The following is a 6,887-nucleotide window of genomic DNA, read 5'->3' as shown; positions in this document are numbered from 1 at the left end:
ATATCGAAGCATGAGAAAGCGTGTGTTGACAATGGGCATGTTTTCGTCCCCTTTGCTTTTGATACTTTTGATTATTTTGCTTCAGAAGCGGTTGGACTACTCAAAAGGGTTCAGAAAGTCATGCACAGCAATGTCATGACTCCTGGTTCACGAGATTTTATTTTTAATAGGATAGGTTTTGCAATTAAAAAAGGGTTGACGGCGCAGCTTGTTGTTCGCTTGCCTGCTATGTAACTCTTTATTTTTATTCACAATAGATGGAAATCCGGTATATTTCCTATTAGTCCTATTTTGAACTTTCTTTTTGTTCCTGCTGCTTCTCACTTCCTGAAATAAGTTTGCTTGTACTTATTCTTTCCCTATAATAAATTCTTTCTTTATAAAAATAAATAAATTTTGGAAGCATTCTTAGTGACATCTCCTGAGGATATTTATAACGGGATTTTATTGATCAAAAAAGCACATTCACCCAAAAACTTGAGAGGTAAAGATACTTAAAAATGTAAATCACTAGCAACGTCCAATGGATGATGGTGTTTACGTTCCCACTTTTTTTAGTAGAAATTGATGTTTAATCCCTTTTTTTCTGGGCTTTGGAAGTTTTAATCCTCTCCTTCAAAGACCGGTACTAGTTAGTCCAAATATTCTCCGTCGTAACAGTTTGGTCCAAAATGTAAATGAGTTAGTCCAAACTTCAGCCGATCTAAAAAATATAGCTTATCTATATTGCCCCAATTACCCTTGTTACATTTACATGTTTTTGTTTTGGATTTCAGAATTTTTTTTAAGAGAGACACAAACAGAGGCGATTTAGAGTTGTTGTTCTTCATTAGAGATTCGCTCTTCGGGTTAGTGTTTTGATCCTTTTGATTTTATGTTTATTTGATTCATTTCATCTTTACTTCTTCTTCGATTTTCTAGGTATCAACTTATTTTGGCTTTATTTTAATTTTCGATTGTTCTTCAGATGTCATCGATGATAAATCTGCAATTTGATAATTTTTCAATATGAAGATCCTTTTTATGTTTTTCAGGTAGAAAGCATCTCTGGCCAACTACATAGAGATTTAAACTTATGATATAACTCCTAAAATGCGAGGAATCAAATTGGCTTATTGAAATATGAAATCAACTCATTCTTAATTGCCTTTTCTCTTTTAAAAATTATGATCCTGACTCCTTAGCTACAATTCACTTGGTTGCAGGTCCACTACAAATTTGATTTGATGCCAGAAACTTTGTTTCTCATGGTCATATTCATTCACACATTTCTTCCGTTTTTGATCTCCTGATTGAGTAATATATGTTGAATCTCTAAGATTAAATCTCATATGCTATATTTGGATTGGAACCTCATTATGTCGGAAGCTTAGATTAAGTTTGAACCCTTGTTTATGTCGCTAATCCGTTGCTTGGTTTTAAAACTCCTCCGTTCACCGGCCATGTGAGAAAACATTTATCAGAATCGGATGAAAGATACATTTAAAAAATAAATTGTATATATACATGCTTTGTAGTCAGATGGGGTATATGAGAATTTATAGTTTGTTAAGGCTAAACTTCTTAATTTAGTTCATATTAATGAATATGGATGCACATTAAATCGACAATAGTATGAGCATATTCAATTTGGTGATGTATGTGAGTGATGGAGCAAGGGAAAATAGGCAGTAGTATAAATCCATGAGTCTATCATTACATAATTTGCTCTACTATAATGTACAGATGTACCTAAACTTTCTATGATAGTTGTACCATTTAAATGCGTAGTACTACCTGAACTTGGTATGATACTTGTACCATTTAATTGCGCAGTACTTCATTAATTTGTTAATATTACTATTTTTCCAAGTCATTGATAGTCAAGTGGTGTAGAGTTGGAGTATCCTAGCTTGTGAATTTTTGTCTCTCTTGGATATCAGCAAGTCACTGAATCTTCCTTAATTACTATTAGAGGTCCTACAGAGGTAGGCTTTGATGCAGAAATCGCCTTGCAAGCGTGCACTTGTCTCACCCTCTCTGTTTGATGTTGTGGATGGTTAGTCCCTTTTGATATACCATTTTTGAAGTTGTAGTTAATTTTTTCTCCTCTTTGGTATACTATTTATCATGATTTCTTACATTTTTTTAATAGGTAACAATACCGTCGGTAGTAAAATGAGTTGCATCTCACAATATTAAAGTTGGCAAGGTAAATTCTTCACATGTAGCATTTCTAATCATTTATTCATTTCCTTGTAAGATTTCTGAAGGTATTATGGTAGAATTCCTATGTGCGATGTTTTTATTGTCCCTGTTCTACAATGTGTACTTATTTGTGCACCTGTTGTACGAGATGTACTTTTTACTACACCAGTTATACGCAGAGTACTTTTTAGTACACCGGTTTTTCGAAACAACCGAACTTTTTGTAACAGTCTTATTTGTAGCTTTTTTGTTTCAGATTTGTTATTGTAACTATAATGGGTTAATTAAGTTTTCATCGGAGTGTCCTTTTGTTATCGAATTCTTAATGTGTAAATGAAGAATTTCTGCTGGAGAAACAAATGTAGTTTTCAAAAATTGAAAAAAGTAAATAAAACTCATCATGATTCTAACTTTTCTTTATCAGTGGATGGATTCTCACATTTTCATTTGCTTGTATAAAATTAGAAACTCAGGAAAAAAAGCACATGTATATGTAAATTAGGGATATGTAGCATGAAAGTATAGGCATTGATTTGCAGTCCATGTTGTCGCATGACAGTGTGATTTTTTTGTTTGCTTGTCACTACGGAATAATATTACAAATTAAGGGGAATCGTGCGGTTTTATCCGCGGATGGGCGTACATAAAATAATTGCGGCAATGATAACGAAACCAATTTTTTTGAAATGCAACCCAGTTATACATGTAGACAGCCTTCTACAATTACCAGGACTATGTGGTATGTCCACTTTGGCTTTAGCACATTGCTTGGAGTAAGTGGACATTCATGCTCTAATAAGAAAATGATGTGGCATGTCCATGATGGTTTTTCCTTTGTATAAATGTGGTTAGATAATGTGTTCCTTATAGCATCCCCGTATAACTGTTTGAATTATACTCTGTCCTAAACTTAGATATCTACAGATACATATCTCATTGTAGGTGAATTGAAATCCTTAGCGACATAGGGGGTCAAGCTTATTTATCCAAGCGTTATTCTTAACTATAATTTATTGTGCTGATTGAATCATATCTATGTTGCAGAAAAGAAATGGGTGGGATGATACTAGAACTTCATCTATAATGAATGAGGAAGTGAATAGGAGGTAAGATGATTTGCTGCTTTTATTATTGGCTTTATTAATGTGTAAATAGTTGTGCACCTATTGATTATTAATATGCACATAGTTATACACCTTCTGATTATTAATGTGTACATAGTTATATATCTGTCGGTTATTAATGTGTATATAGTTGTACTCATGCTGATTATTAGTGGTATTATAACCTATGCCCCTGCTACAATACCCTTCATCCCATCACGTTAACTATTGAAGAAAAGCTTAATGTAGCACTGGAAAAGCATTACTCCATTATTTTACTCTATTGTTAAACCTGCTTTCAAAAAAAATTATATCAAGTACGTAGTGCATCTGGAACATCTAAGGATGTTATCAAATGCTTCCAAAGATTGGTATATCTTATGAATTAGATCAACATAAGCCATTATTTTCTCTCGTATTAAGTTAATGGCATTAGATTGGATTTAGTTATGTTATCTTTTGTCATTGGAATAGTCTGCACGATGAACTATGTACTTAAGTAGCTAGCAATACCTAGTGTTTATGCAAAAAATTACCTAGTGATATAGTTGGTTTTTGTAGATGTGTACATAGTTGTACACCATGCTCATGTATACATAGTTGTACACTATTTTGGATATAGAGTTTAGATAATTAGTTAGTCTAAGAAAATCTGAGAAATGTCACGTGTACCCTGTTTGACGACAGTACAGCTTGTGTTCTTTCATGAATGTATGACTTCTTTTATGGTTAAGGATGTTATATTTCTTGGATTTTGCATATGTATAGATAGTCGTACACATGTTAATTTATTGTGCACATAGTTGTGCATATTTTGATTATTTATCTTTAGGGGTCCACTATCTCAAAATGATAGAGCGCCCAAGCCTATCACAAGATTTTCGGAGGTTGATGGTTCAAATCCAATTGAGTTTTCATGTTATGTTTATACGATATCGGCAGGTGTATACTTAATGATGTACCTATGTAATTCCTATGAAATAGTATAGTTTGTAAGTGAATATGTTTTACGGGTTACATGTTTTATAAGAGGTGTATATCTTGGTGCACCAGTGTATATTCCATGATAATAAGTATGCATATAGGTAAAAATGATCGATTTAATACATGTGTATATGTACATATTGGTGCACCAATATAATTCCCATGAAAATTTAGGTTTGTGTGTGGTTTTGAATGATCATCTTTATCCATGCTTTGCAGTGGTTTACATATTGATGCACCTGTGTATTTTCCATGAAAAAGTAGGTTTCTGTGTGGTTATGAACGATCAATTTTTTGCATGTTTTGCAGGGGTGTACTCATTGATGCACCAGTGTATTTTCCATGAAAAAGTAGGTTTCTGCGTGGTTATGAACGATCAATTTTATGTATATTTTGCAGGGGTGTACTCATTAATGCACCAGTGTATTTTGCATGAAAAAATAGGTTTGTGTATGATTATGAATGATCGATTTTAGACATGCTTCGCATGAATGAACATATTGGGGCACTAATGTTATTCTCATGAAAAAGTAGGGTTATGTGAGGTTATGAATGATCGATTTAATGCATATTTTTTTGTATGTGTGTATAAAGTGGTGGATGTGAAAAAAATGACTCCACAGGCTTACGTAAATTTTGTGCATGTTTAATTTTTTGTACACATTAGATAGGATAAAAAAATTAATTTTAAAAAAATTAAAATTATAGTCATGTGAGTACCATTTTTACAGGTTTCGGAAAGAGCGTTAGTGGTGCATAGGTGGACGATTCAAGTTGTATATGGTGTCCAAATTGGTGCAATTTGTCTTGTCTTGTCTTTGGATTTTCTGAATTTTGTAGATGTGTACATGTTTGTACACCAGTGTAAACTAAGATTAAAAAAAATAAGAATTATATAGTCATATGGGTACTCCTTTTGTAGATTTCGGAAAGAGATTTCCGAATATGTGAAGTTTGTGAATTTTGGAGAAACGATTCAAAAAAATAAATTGTTTTTGAATTATTTTTATATTATTTAAAATTATTGACATCATCATAAGTCATTTTGGATTAAAATGTAAATATTTGGACTGAATTGTAAATCATGAAGACTATTTGTGTATTTTTCATATTTTAAATGATTTTTGGACTAAACCGTACCTAGTTAACTCAGGATGGTCTAAACTGTATTTTTTGACGCGATTTTAGACTAAGCCGTTTTTTTTATGGAGTGTCCCTACAAGAACTTTGGCGTGCGACACCATTATTAGGAAATCAATTTAATTTGACGTTCTTATTATCGAATTGAAATTTGAATTTTAACTTTTAAGCTTTTTAAACCTAATTTAACCTATTGAAATTTTAACATGTGATGGGATTCAATTTTGAAGTTCTTATTATCAGCTTGAACCTTTAATTTTTTTTATAACTAGTTTACCTATTGAAATTTTTCTGCATTAGATGGGGTAATTTGAGAGCATTGGCCAAAGTTTTTTTAGCCTAGAAATAACCTAGTTTTAAACCTAATTTAACCCATAAAAAATTTTCAACATGGGATGGGGTTCAATTTTGAAGTTTTTATTATCGGTTTGAAATTTAAGTTTTAACCTTTAAGTTTTTCAAACCTAATTTAACCTTTTGAAAATGTTCAACCTGGGATGGGGTAGTTTGAGAGCTTTGACCAAAGTTTTTTTAACCTAGAAATACTCTAGAAACCTTGGAAATAACTCGCATTATTTCCATGGGAGTTTCTTAGATAGTGTACTAAAGTTTCTGGTCATTCAAATAAAAACTAATTGGCAATAATTAAAGTAGCTCTTCCATTTTATATTTTAAGCTCATTATACAGACACTGAAAATGTGGGGATTATTATCTTTTCATACGCCCCCTCACGTGTAAGGAAAGTTATTTGGCTTAACACGTGGACCTACATACGATTAACTAGTCATTTGGTCATTGGTGTACATGTGACTAGTCATTCGGTCCCAGATAGCCAGTAGTTCGGCCTATACCTCGTGCAAAGGGCCTAGCATGATACCATGTTAAAGTTTGTGGTCATCCAACTGAAAACTAATTGGCGATGAGTGGAGTGACCCTTCCATATTATATTTTAAGTTCATTGGGTGATTACTAGCGATGTGGGGCTATTGTCCTTTCAAAGAATGGGTTCGACAAAATAGGACATGTCATGTTTACCGAAATTCTCCACTTTCCTAACATCTGTTGCAAAAACATCAATTCTTTTTCCTAAATTTGTGAAGTAATGATTTGAACACAACAACATTATACACTAGATTTCGTGTGGGACTGATTTTAGTCCAAGCACATGGGTGTTTGTTCCCGAAAATAATTTTCGGCACAAAACATGAGTGATTTGATAATGATGGTGTGAAATAAGAAAAAAAAAAATGAATTAAAGATATAAACGGGAGACATGAATTTAATGTGGTACAACGAGTTATCCATGCATTCACAGACAAATCCTCTTGGAGAGAGAAATTTCATTAATTGTTTTTGTTCCCTTTTTAGATTTCCATTTTTCTCTATCTATTTCAGTGATAAGACCTTCTTTATTTATATATTTGAATTTGCGTGATAGATTCTAAATTCGAGATAAACTTTATCTGTGATGG

At 32.6% G+C, this 6,887-nt stretch overlaps 1 long non-coding RNA gene across 3 annotated transcripts; it reads left to right on the top strand.

The window, feature by feature from the left end:
• The first annotated feature begins 665 nt into the window (after positions 1-665).
• On the top strand, positions 666-5,235 carry LOC113339249. Of its 3 annotated transcripts, none has more exons than XR_003355005.1 (5): positions 666-848; positions 1,035-2,038; positions 2,135-2,191; positions 3,232-3,293; positions 5,006-5,235. It is a non-coding gene; the product is annotated as an uncharacterized LOC113339249 (long non-coding RNA). The 3 variants fall into 3 exon arrangements; XR_003355006.1 differs by having other exon boundaries at positions 968-2,038; XR_003355004.1 differs by lacking the exon at positions 666-848 and having other exon boundaries at positions 862-2,038.
• The last annotated feature ends 1,652 nt before the right edge of the window (positions 5,236-6,887 follow it).

This window comes from Papaver somniferum, unplaced genomic scaffold (genome assembly GCF_003573695.1).
Source record: "Papaver somniferum cultivar HN1 unplaced genomic scaffold, ASM357369v1 unplaced-scaffold_21, whole genome shotgun sequence".
NCBI classification, from domain to species: domain Eukaryota; kingdom Viridiplantae; phylum Streptophyta; class Magnoliopsida; order Ranunculales; family Papaveraceae; genus Papaver; species Papaver somniferum.
The sequence above is the reverse complement of the archived record's forward strand: the minus strand, read 5'-3'. Positions and strand labels throughout refer to the sequence as shown.